The 12,348-nt window shown below is 36.7% G+C and overlaps 1 protein-coding gene and 1 long non-coding RNA gene across 2 annotated transcripts in view; both read right to left on the bottom strand.

The window, feature by feature from the left end:
- LOC134384026 (procollagen galactosyltransferase 2-like) overlaps positions 1-12,348 on the bottom strand; it is a 235,169-nt gene that overhangs the window by 56,811 nt on the left and 166,010 nt on the right. The window lies entirely within an intron of this gene.
- LOC134385259 (uncharacterized) overlaps positions 9,830-12,348 on the bottom strand; it is a 60,381-nt gene continuing 57,862 nt past the window's right edge. The window contains exon 3 of the long non-coding RNA XR_010024279.1: positions 9,830-9,969. This is a non-coding gene — a long non-coding RNA (uncharacterized LOC134385259). The remainder of the gene's footprint in view (positions 9,970-12,348) is intronic.

Genomic DNA, 12,348 nt, shown 5'->3' with positions numbered 1-12,348 from the left:
GAGGTTTTGGTGATGGGGAGCAATAATCAGCCACAATGTATATCGACAAAATAAAATTAAAATAAAAAATAAATAAATAAATAAACTAAAAAAAAAAAAAAAAAAGAATGAACTGACAAATGAATAGCTGTATATTCAGCCATGGCGGACTGATGGCCATGAGATTCCAGTCCTGGAAGAGGAGAGAAGTGGCTGGTATGTTCACTGTGGCAATGGAACAAGAGCCATCACCTGGCTCCTGGGGCACTCACTCATTGCTTCTATCTGCACGTGGATGAGGTTCTCGATGTCTTCCTGCAGCGTCTGATGGGGCTTCAGGGAGATGGGCAGGTAGCCATAGTGGTCTCTGTTGCAGAGGTACATCTGGATGCCTGAGGATCCAAGAGAGAGACAAGGCTGACCAATGAGAGAACGTACTTCTCAGTGACAACTGAGGAAAAGGAGACTGACCTGTGCACGATGCTGAATTTGACACCGAAATTCAACAAGTCATTGTTTCAGAAGCAAAAATGCTTCTTTATTAAAAAACTAAAACATAAAATTGGGGCTAATAAAAACACTGGGCCATTCTTTAGCCCAGAGGAAGTTGATTTTTTCTCTCTGAAGTAAAAGCAAACTCATGGCCTGAAATGAACACTAAAGGCATGAAGGGATCAAAAGGAGGCAAGGAATTCCCATTCCGGAGAGAAGAATGGAGCACTGTAACCCACCTACAGGAAAGAATGAGAAAACGAGGAATGAAATCCATATTTGAAATAAAAGCAAACAGGAAAATCCTGTAAGGCTGGCAGATTATTAAAGCTAAATCTAGGCATACATAGAACAAAAAATGAAAAAACAAAGGAAATTTAAAATTCTCCAAGTTTCTCCTTGGTTTTATTTCTTTCCTAAGTAGGCATGGATTTGGAGTCAACCAACAGACTTGAAACTTCCAAAATAAGTTCATAAAAGGGCAAAAGAGAGTCTGCATTTCAAGTCCCATGAAGAATCTGCAGTGTGACAATACCAGAAATATGCCACAGTCCTCTCATATTCATGACTGGTCTTCATAGCCCCAGCTGGCAAACTCCAAGACTTTTAAATCATGTGTGCTCAACCAGACAGCTAGGAACACAGGAAGTTTGAAAATCTGAAGGAAATGGATAAATTTCTGGACACACACAAGCTCCCAAAACTCAACCATGAAGACGCAGAAAATTTGAACAGACCAATAACAATAAAGGAGATTGAAGCTGGTATCAGAAGGCTCCCAACAAAGAAAAGCCCAGCACCAGATGGATTCACAGCAGAATTTTACCAAACATTCAAAGAGGAATGGACACCGATTCTTTACAAACTGTTCCAAAAGATTGAAACAGACGCAAATCTCCCAAACTCATTCTATGAAGCAAACATCATCCTGATACCAAAACCAGGTAACGATATAACCAAAAAAGAAAACTACAGGCCAATATCCTTGATGAATATAGAAGCAAAAATCCTCACTAAAATACTAGCAAACAGAATACAGCAACACATACGTAAAATTATTCACCACGATCAAGTGGGATTCATCCCAGGGATGCAAGGTTGGTTCAACATACGCAAATCAATAAATGTGATACACCATATTAATAAAGTCAAACACAAGGACCATATGATCATCTCTATAGATGCTGAAAAAGCGTCTGATAAAGTTCAGCACTCATTCATGACAAAGACCCTCTATAAGTTAGGTATAGAGGGAAAGTATCTCAACATAATTAAAGCCATATATGACAAACCCACTGCCAATATCATCCTGAATGGGGAAAAGCTGAAAGCTTTTCCTTTAAGAACAGGAACTAGACAAGGATGCCCACTCTCACCACTCCTATTCAACATAGTGTTGGAAGTACTAGCCAGAGCAATCAGAGAAGAGAAGGAAATAAAGGGCATCCAGTTTGGAAAAGATGAAGTCAAACTGTCCCTGTTTGCAGATGACATGATCCTATATATCGAACAGCCTAAAACCTCTACAAAAAACTTGTGGGAATTGATAAATGATTTCAGCACAGTAGCAGGATACAAAATCAACACACAAAAATCAGTAGCATTTCTTTTCTCCAATAGTGAACATGCAGAATGAGAAATCAAGAAAGCCTGCCCATTTATAATAGCCACCAAAAAAATAAAATACTTAGCAATTGAGTTAACCAAGGAGGTGAAAAATCTCTATAGTGAGAACTACAAACCACTGCTGAGAGAAATTAGAGAGGGTACAAGAAGATGGAAAGATATCCCATGCTCTTGGATTGGAAGAATCAACATAGTGAAAATGTCCATACTACCCAAAGTGATATACAAATTTAATGCAATCCCCATCAAAATTCCAAAGACATTTTTCTCAGAAATGGAAAGAACTATCCAGACATTTATATGGAATAATAAAAGACCATGCATAGCCAAAGCAATACTGAGCCAAAAAAATAAAGATGGAGGCATAACACTACCTGACTTTAAACTATACTACAAAGCTATAATAATCAAAACAGTATGGTACTGGCATAAAAACAGACACACTGATCAATGGAATAGAATAGAGAATCCAGAAATCAACCCACACACTTACTGCCATCTGATCTTTGACAAAGGCACCAAGCCTATTCACTGGGGAAGGGACTGCCTCTTCAGCAAATGGTGCTGGGATAACTGGATATCCATATGCAGGAGAATGAAACTAGACCCATACCTCTCACCATATACTAAAATCAACTCAAAATGGATTAAGGATTTAAATATACACCCTGAAACAATAAAACTTCTTAAAGGAAACACAGGAGAAACACTTCAGGAAATAGGACTGGACACAGACTTCATGAATATGACCCCAAAAGCACGGGCAACCAAAGGAAAAATAAACAAATGGGATTCTATCAAACTAAAAAGCTTCTGCACAGCAAAAGAAACAACTAACAGAGTTAAAAGACAACCAACAGAGTGGGAGAAAATATTTGCGAAATCTACATCTGACAAAGGATTAATATCCAGAATATATAAGGAACTCAAACAACTTTACAAGAAGAAAACAAGCAACCCAATTAAAAAATGGGCAAAAGAGCTAAGTAGGCATTTCTCTAAGGAAGATATACAAATGGCCAACAGACATATGAAAAAATGCTCAACATCACTCAGCATCCGGGAAATGCAAATCAAAACCACACTGAGATACCATCTCACCCCAGTTAGGATGGCTAAAATCCAAAAGACTCTCAACGATAAATGCTGGCGAGGCTGCGGAGAAAAAGGAACTCTCATACATTGTTGGTGGGACTGCAAAATGGTGCAGCCTCTATGGAAAATGGTATGGAGGTTCCTCAAACAATTGCAGATAGATCTACCATACGACCCAGCTATCCCACTGTTGGGAATATACCCAGAGGAATGGAAATCATCAAGTCGAAGGTATACCTGTTCCCCAATGTTTATCGCAGCACTCTTTACAATAGCCAAGAGTTGGAACCAGCCCAAATGCCCATCATCAGATGAGTGGATACGGAAAATGTGGTACATCTACACAATGGAATACTACTCAGCTATAAAAACGAATGAAATACTGCCATTTGCAACAACATGGATGGACCTTGAGAGAATTGTATTAAGTGAAACAAGTCAGGCACAGAAAGAGAAATACCACATGGTCTCACTTATTGGTGGGAGCTAAAAATTAATATATAAATTCACACACACACACACACACACACACACACAAACCGGGGGGGGGGGGGGAAGAAGATATAACAACCACAATTATTTGAAGTTGATACGACAAGCAAACAGAAAGGACATTGTTGGGGGGGAGGGGGGAGGGAGAAGGGAGGGAGGTTTTGGTGATGGGGAGCAATAATCAGCCACAATGTATATCGACAAAATAAAATTAAAATAAAAAATAAATAAATAAATAAACTAAAAAAAAAAAAAAAAAGAATGAACTGACAAATGAATAGCTGTATATTCAGCCATGGCGGACTGATGGCCATGAGATTCCAGTCCTGGAAGAGGAGAGAAGTGGCTGGTATGTTCACTGTGGCAATGGAACAAGAGCCATCACCTGGCTCCTGGGGCACTCACTCATTGCTTCTATCTGCACGTGGATGAGGTTCTCGATGTCTTCCTGCAGCGTCTGATGGGGCTTCAGGGAGATGGGCAGGTAGCCATAGTGGTCTCTGTTGCAGAGGTACATCTGGATGCCTGAGGATCCAAGAGAGAGACAAGGCTGACCAATGAGAGAACGTACTTCTCAGTGACAACTGAGGAAAAGGAGACTGACCTGTGCACGATGCTGATTTTGACACCGAAATTCAACAAGTCATTGTTTCAGAAGCAAAAATGCTTCTTTATTAAAAAACTAAAACATAAAATTGGGGCTAATAAAAACACTGGGCCATTCTTTAGCCCAGAGGAAGTAGATTTTTTCTCTCTGAAGTAAAAGCAAACTCATGGCCTGAAATGAACACTAAAGGCATGAAGGGATCAAAAGGAGGCAAGGAATTCCCATTCCGGAGAGAAGAATGGAGCACTGTAACCCACCTACAGGAAAGAATGAGAAAACGAGGAATGAAATCCATATTTGAAATAAAAGCAAACAGGAAAATCCTGTAAGGCTGGCAGATTATTAAAGCTAAATCTAGGCATACATAGAACAAAAAATGAAAAAACAAAGGAAATTTAAAATTCTCCAAGTTTCTCCTTGGTTTTATTTCTTTCCTAAGTAGGCATGGATTTGGAGTCAACCAACAGACTTGAAACTTCCAAAATAAGTTCATAAAAGGGCAAAAGAGAGTCTGCATTTCAAGTCCCATGAAGAATCTGCAGTGTGACAATACCAGAAATATGCCACAGTCCTCTCATATTCATGACTGGTCTTCATAGCCCCAGCTGGCAAACTCCAAGACTTTTAAATCATGTGTGCTCAACCAGACAGCTAGGAACACAGGAAGTTTGAAAATCTGAAGGAAATGGATAAATTTCTGGACACACACAAGCTCCCAAAACTCAACCATGAAGACGCAGAAAATTTGAACAGACCAATAACAATAAAGGAGATTGAAGCTGGTATCAGAAGGCTCCCAACAAAGAAAAGCCCAGCACCAGATGGATTCACAGCAGAATTTTACCAAACATTCAAAGAGGAATTGACACCGATTCTTTACAAACTGTTCCAAAAGATTGAAACAGACGCAAATCTCCCAAACTCATTCTATGAAGCAAACATCATCCTGATACCAAAACCAGGTAACGATATAACCAAAAAAGAAAACTACAGGCCAATATCCTTGATGAATATAGAAGCAAAAATCCTCACTAAAATACTAGCAAACAGAATACAGCAACACATACGTAAAATTATTCACCACGATCAAGTGGGATTCATCCCAGGGATGCAAGGTTGGTTCAACATACGCAAATCAATAAATGTGATACACCATATTAATAAAGTCAAACACAAGGACCATATGATCATCTCTATAGATGCTGAAAAAGCATTTGATAAAGTTCAGCACTCATTCATGACAAAGACCCTCTATAAGTTAGGTATAGAGGGAAAGTATCTCAACATAATTAAAGCCATATATGACAAACCCACTGCCAATATCATCCTGAATGGGGAAAAGCTGAAAGCTTTTCCTTTAAGAACAGGAACTAGACAAGGATGCCCACTCTCACCACTCCTATTCAACATAGTGTTGGAAGTACTACCCAGAGCAATCAGAGAAGAGAAGGAAATAAAGGGCATCCAGTTTGGAAAAGATGAAGTCAAACTGTCCCTGTTTGCAGATGACATGATCCTATATATCGAACAGCCTAAAACCTCTACAAAAAACTTGTGGGAATTGATAAATGATTTCAGCACAGTAGCAGGATACAAAATCAACACACAAAAATCAGTAGCATTTCTTTTCTCCAATAGTGAACATGCAGAATGAGAAATCAAGAAAGCCTGCCCATTTATAATAGCCACCAAAAAAATAAAATACTTAGCAATTGAGTTAACCAAGGAGGTGAAAAATCTCTATAGTGAGAACTACAAACCACTGCTGAGAGAAATTAGAGAGGATACAAGAAGATGGAAAGATATCCCATGCTCTTGGATTGGAAGAATCAACATAGTGAAAATGTCCATACTACCCAAAGTGATATACAAATTTAATGCAATCCCCATCAAAATTCCAAAGACATTTTTCTCAGAAATGGAAAGAACTATCCAGACATTTATATGGAATAATAAAAGACCATGCATAGCCAAAGCAATACTGAGCCAAAAAAATAAAGATGGAGGCATAACACTACCTGACTTTAAACTATACTACAAAGCTATAATAATCAAAACAGTATGGTACTGGCATAAAAACAGACACACTGATCAATGGAATAGAATAGAGAATCCAGAAATCAACCCACACACTTACTGCCATCTGATCTTTGACAAAGGCACCAAGCCTATTCACTGGGGAAGGGACTGCCTCTTCAGCAAATGGTGCTGGGACAACTGGATATCCATATGCAGGAGAATGAAACTAGACCCATACCTCTCACCATATACTAAAATCAACTCAAAATGGATTAAGGATTTAAATATACACCCTGAAACAATAAAACTTCTTAAAGAAAACACAGGAGAAACACTTCAGGAAATAGGACTGGACACAGACTTCATGAATATGACCCCAAAAGCACGGGCAACCAAAGGAAAAATAAACAAATGGGATTCTATCAAACTAAAAAGCTTCTGCACAGCAAAAGAAACAACTAACAGAGTTAAAAGACAACCAACAGAGTGGGAGAAAATATTTGCGAAATCTACATCTGACAAAGGATTAATATCCAGAATATATAAGGAACTCAAACAGCTTTACAAGAAGAAAACAAGCAACCCAATTAAAAAATGGGCAAAAGAGCTAAGTAGGCATTTCTCTAAGGAAGATATACAAATGGCCAACAGACATATGAAAAAATGCTCAACATCACTCAGCATCCGGGAAATGCAAATCAAAACTACACTGAGATACCATCTCACCCCAGTTAGGATGGCTAAAATCCAAAAGACTCTCAACGATAAATGCTGGCGAGGCTGCGGAGAAAAAGGAACTCTCATACATTGTTGGTGGGACTGCAAAATGGTGCAGCCTCTATGGAAAATGGTATGGAGGTTCCTCAAACAATTGCAGATAGATCTACCATACGACCCAGCTATCCCACTGTTGGGAATATACCCAGAGGAATGGAAATCATCAAGTCGAAGGTATACCTGTTCCCCAATGTTTATCGCAGCACTCTTTACAATAGCCAAGAGTTGGAACCAGCCCAAATGCCCATCATCAGATGAGTGGATACGGAAAATGTGGTATATCTACACAATGGAATACTACTCAGCTATAAAAACGAATGAAATACTGCCATTTGCAACAACATGGATGGACCTTGAGAGAATTATATTAAGTGAAACAAGTCAGGCACAGAAAGAGAAATACCACATGTTCTCACTTATTGGTGGGAGCTAAAAATTAATATATAAATTCACACAAACACACACACACACACACACACACACAAACCAGGGGGGGGTAGAAGATATAACAACCACAATTATTTGAAGTTGATACGACAAGCAAACAGAAAGGACATTGTTGGGAGCGAGGGGGGGAGGGAGAAGGGAGGGAGGTTTTGGTGATGGGGAGCAATAATCAGCCACAATGTATATCGACAAAATAAAATTTTTAAAAAAAAAAAAAGTCAAGCAGAATAGAACAATTCCACTGTGTATAAAAAAAAAATATGTATATATATATATATATATATAAACTGTATTAATTTTTTTAAAAGCTTGTTATTTTTTATCTACTGCCACCTTTTCATATTCAAAGATAAACAATCTTTAAGACAAAAGGATCATTAGAGGTCATTTGCTCCAACTCTCTCATTTTGTAAATGAGGGAACAGAGAAGTTAGAACTACCTTTCTAATGGACACACAGCTAGTTACTAAAACAGCTTCTAATTCAATGCTCTTTCCCAGGTTAATACCTCTGAGAACTAAAATAGCTTACAGCATAATCAGAATAATATAATAGGTCAGCAAGAGTTTCAATTATTACACACTAATCTATTTGCTTTATTAGTTGAACTCATTTGCTTTGCATGAGCTGAATATTTTTTGGATACACTTAGCAATAAAAGTCCAATGTTAAATAACTTTTTCTGATTGTGGGACTAACAGCCCAGTATGCTTACACAGACCCCCTCTTCTATAGCTTTTCAATACCACACAATTATTAATGAAAAGGAAGAAGATTACGGGGTTTAACAGTACACAAATATAGATTTTAGTTTATATTTAACGTGCTTATTTATATCCCTTATAAGACCTACCAACAGAATTTACACAAAATCCTTTTCTTCCAGGGAGTTTTTTTTGTTTTTTTGTTTTGTTTTGTTCAGTGGCTGGCTGGTATGGGGATCCGAACCCTTGACCTTGGTGTTAGAAGGCTGTCTAATCAACTGAGCTAACTGGCCAGCCCTAAGAAGTCAATTTTGTCAAGTTCATGAAAAATGTTTATATTTGTGAATTTACTTGTAGAATAGGCTTTCAGGATAATAAAGAACAGACTATCTGGCAAATAAGAAACAGCAGATGCCGTTTTCATTTACGTAAATGCCAATACATTTTTGTTGGACACAATACTAACAATACTCCCAGATTCCCAGTTTTTCTAGTAGTAAGTTAGGGTCCACATTTCCATATATTTTACTAAGATAATAAAAAACTATTATAATAATGCATCAGAAAACCAATTAATTTATTTTTCATTTCCTGTCAAAAGAGATAATACTGTGGTAATAGTCCAATCACCATTTCTCAAGCTTCTAAAGGGCTGTGTAGCAAGGAGGAGCAGACCCAGTGGGGAGTGTGGTGGGTAGAGGGCAGAGATGAGTAAGGGAGAGACAGAAGAAAGGAAGCATGAGAACACAAGGTTGCCAGATCATTTGTTATGAGATGCACCCTTCCCAAACCACTTTCTATGTCTTATCTAAGATCCCTAAATATGAACTCTAATCATTTTTATTGTCTCAGAAATAACAGTAAAATGTCAAAAGTGCTCAGAATGGTACATTGTACGTTAGTAAAAATTAGCTATGATTTTTATTAAAATAGTATCTTATTATATTATGGGAAAGTTTCCCCATGGAACATTAATCTTTCTATTAGAGACAATGATATGCCAGGAGAGTAGCGGGCACCCATTAACAACTCAAATAACGTGTTCCTACTAACACAGTTCACCCAACATAAATACGAGGGTACTTCAAAAAAGTTCATGGAAAGATCTGTATTATCTTTTAATTTTATTTTTACACGAACTTTTTGAAGTACTCTCATATTAGCTGTACAGACTTCTATGCACTCATTAGCTGCTTACAATAAATACCTGCTCTTCTTCTCCTCTCCAAAAAGAGAGCTTCCATCACCCTACTGATGTTGTGTCTATATTCTTCCCTTAGAATAGAAAGATTCAAAAGTTGACTACTACTTTTGAAAGGTAGGTCAATAATTGAGTATGCTCCTCCTCCCACAATGCTTCCTTCACAAAAATAAACAAGCTTTCCCAGTTAAGGATTTGAGTAATGTCTATGTTTGTGTATTATACTACATTTAATGAATTACAAATTATTTTCATATCTTGTGGTTAAATAAAACTTTTAACAAACAATAACCCATTCTTTATTAATATAAACATTATAATAATTTACAATTAAGCTGAAAAGGGGGGCTGAGGCCCAAATCTAATATTCAGAAATTATTACTTACTGCTGGTACCAGTAATTTCTTCACTTCTTCAACTGCTCTCTTCAGTTTGATTTCTGCTCTGTTCTGAGCATCTTCCACAGTGATTAGTACATGTAAATCTTCATTAAGATGCTCCCAATTGGGCTTGCCTCTATTTTGCTCCTCCTAAAAAGTTTACAAAGTATATTACTATAAATTTTTCTCTTTAAAGAGAAATTACACTTTCATAATACTAACCTGTTGCCAACTACTTAAGTTATGTTTATTTTATTTTTCTATGATGACACTACAAACCTTTTGAATTATTTTCCTTCCCTCCTCTACAAAAAACCCTGGCTGTGAGACTACTTGACCAAATGATAATTAATTCAACTAATATTTGTCGAACACCTACTATGCACCAGGCATGGAGCCAGATGGCCAAGAATACAACAGTGATGAGTCAACCATAATCCCTGTAGTGCTCCTATGTACTAAAAAACTTACATATGATGTCACCCTTAAATTATCATGAAAAACACTGAGAAGCATGTTATTATTTCTGTATTTTACTTATGAGTAAAGAGAAGATCAGTAAGGTTAAATTACTTCTCAAAGTCACACAGCTAATAAACTGTCAATTTAGGAGCTGAATCAGTCTTCATTCTCAAATTCAGTGATCTGCTTTTAATAACATTGGTTGTATTCAGCATAAGGAAAGTATTTTGCAAATGGACACTACTGTGTAACAGAAGTGCTACTTGTGTTAAGTATTTCAAGTATGGAGTAATTATGGAAACACCTCATTTTAATCACAAGAAGTGTAAGAATAGCTTTAACTATATTGCCATTAGCATGTACTTTAAAAAAATGGATTGTAAGGTCACTCTTTAATAATATCAAGTCATAAATACGTATCATTTCTTTGTTTTCTAATCACCTAGAAAGGAATATCCCCCTGTTGAAAACTTTGTCAAGCTACAGAGAGGTTTAGAAGTAGAGTTGACCACATTTCTCTTTCACCTAAGATATAATAATTTCAGAATTTCAGAGCGGCTTCTTGTTTGAATTTTTAGAGGTAATATATAAGTACATGTAGAAATAATTTATAACATATAAATTAAAATTTTTAAATTATTGAAAAAATAAAATATAAACTTATAAATAAATAACATAAGTGGTATACACATAATATACACATAATAAATAGTACCTGTTGTTGGATCTTTATCTTAAAGGTCACCGTTTTTACTAAATTGTGAAATTCCGATTAAAGAAAATAAAGCTGGTATAATAAAACAGGTTTCTACTACAACTCACATGTTTAAAGCTTAGACAATAAGTATAGAAATAAGTTCTAATAAGTATCTAAAGTATATATATCTGCTTTACTTTCATTTAGCATCTTTAGTAGTATGAAAATACATCCACATGTTGTAAGGGAATATGAGATATCAGACAAAGCACATAATCCTATCACTGGCCATCTATGTTTCCAAAAAGTGAACTGAGTCAGCACAGTGTCCTCCCAATGGCACTATGGGATATACAGTGCCTAGTAAACTACTAGCTCAAACACTTGACTGTTTTAACACCAGATCACAACACATTCCTTTTGATGATGTCATATCTTTGCAAAGCTAGGTTTTCTGCGGTTGCTATAACAGCAACTCCATGCAAAAACCAACACTGAACAAGAGGGTGGCAGTGTCCAATCTGATTCTAAGGTTTGAGAATCTGAACAGTGCACAAGAAAACAGATGCCATTATTAAATAATGTGGTTATGTACAAATAAAATTAATCATAAATTTTTTCAATTTAATATGTTTTGATATAAATACAAAGGTACCTCAAAAAAAAGTTCATGGAAAGATTCATATCTTTTAATTCTACTTTTCCACAAACTTTCTGAAGTACCTTAAGTTGTTTGGGAAATAAATATTTGATAAATAGAACTATAAGCTATTTTCTTTCACCTAGGGGGCACCATGAAAAGCTAACTGAGAAACTAAGGAGTCAATGAATTCAGATATTGGGAACCTCAGGGTTATTGGTATGGCAAATAATATAAAGTGTGTATAAATACCTCTACTGTGGCAAGAAAAATCAATTTTTAAATCCAAATTTTAATTACGGTCAAAAAAGCTGACAACATTTTCCTACCAAAATTTGTATTTTTATCTTTTTTTGGCAGACAGACCTATGAATTTGGTGAACCAGAAAGTGTGCTTATTTGCCTAAATCTGTACATATAAATAGGGTTCTATTTCCAGCTGAGATGAAGTAACGGGAACCAGATTCACTCTCCCGATTATAACAACTAAGAAACAGGCAAAATATACAAAACAACAATTTCAAGCCACTGGACATCAGGCAAGTAAAGACAATGATGGCGACGAGATGGGAAAAATGAGGTAAGCCTATGACTGCCCCAACACACTGGCTTGACAGTCCCCAGGACAACTTCCTGAGTTGAGGAGACTAAGGTGAGAGTCCAGAGAAACTAAAGCAGCTAGATTCACAGGTTAAAAGTCCCGAAGAGAGCTGCACACAAAGAGCTCCAG

This window comes from Cynocephalus volans, chromosome 8, assembly GCF_027409185.1.
Source record: "Cynocephalus volans isolate mCynVol1 chromosome 8, mCynVol1.pri, whole genome shotgun sequence".
Taxonomy (NCBI): Eukaryota; Metazoa; Chordata; class Mammalia; order Dermoptera; family Cynocephalidae; genus Cynocephalus; species Cynocephalus volans.
The sequence above is the reverse complement of the archived record's forward strand: the minus strand, read 5'-3'. Positions and strand labels throughout refer to the sequence as shown.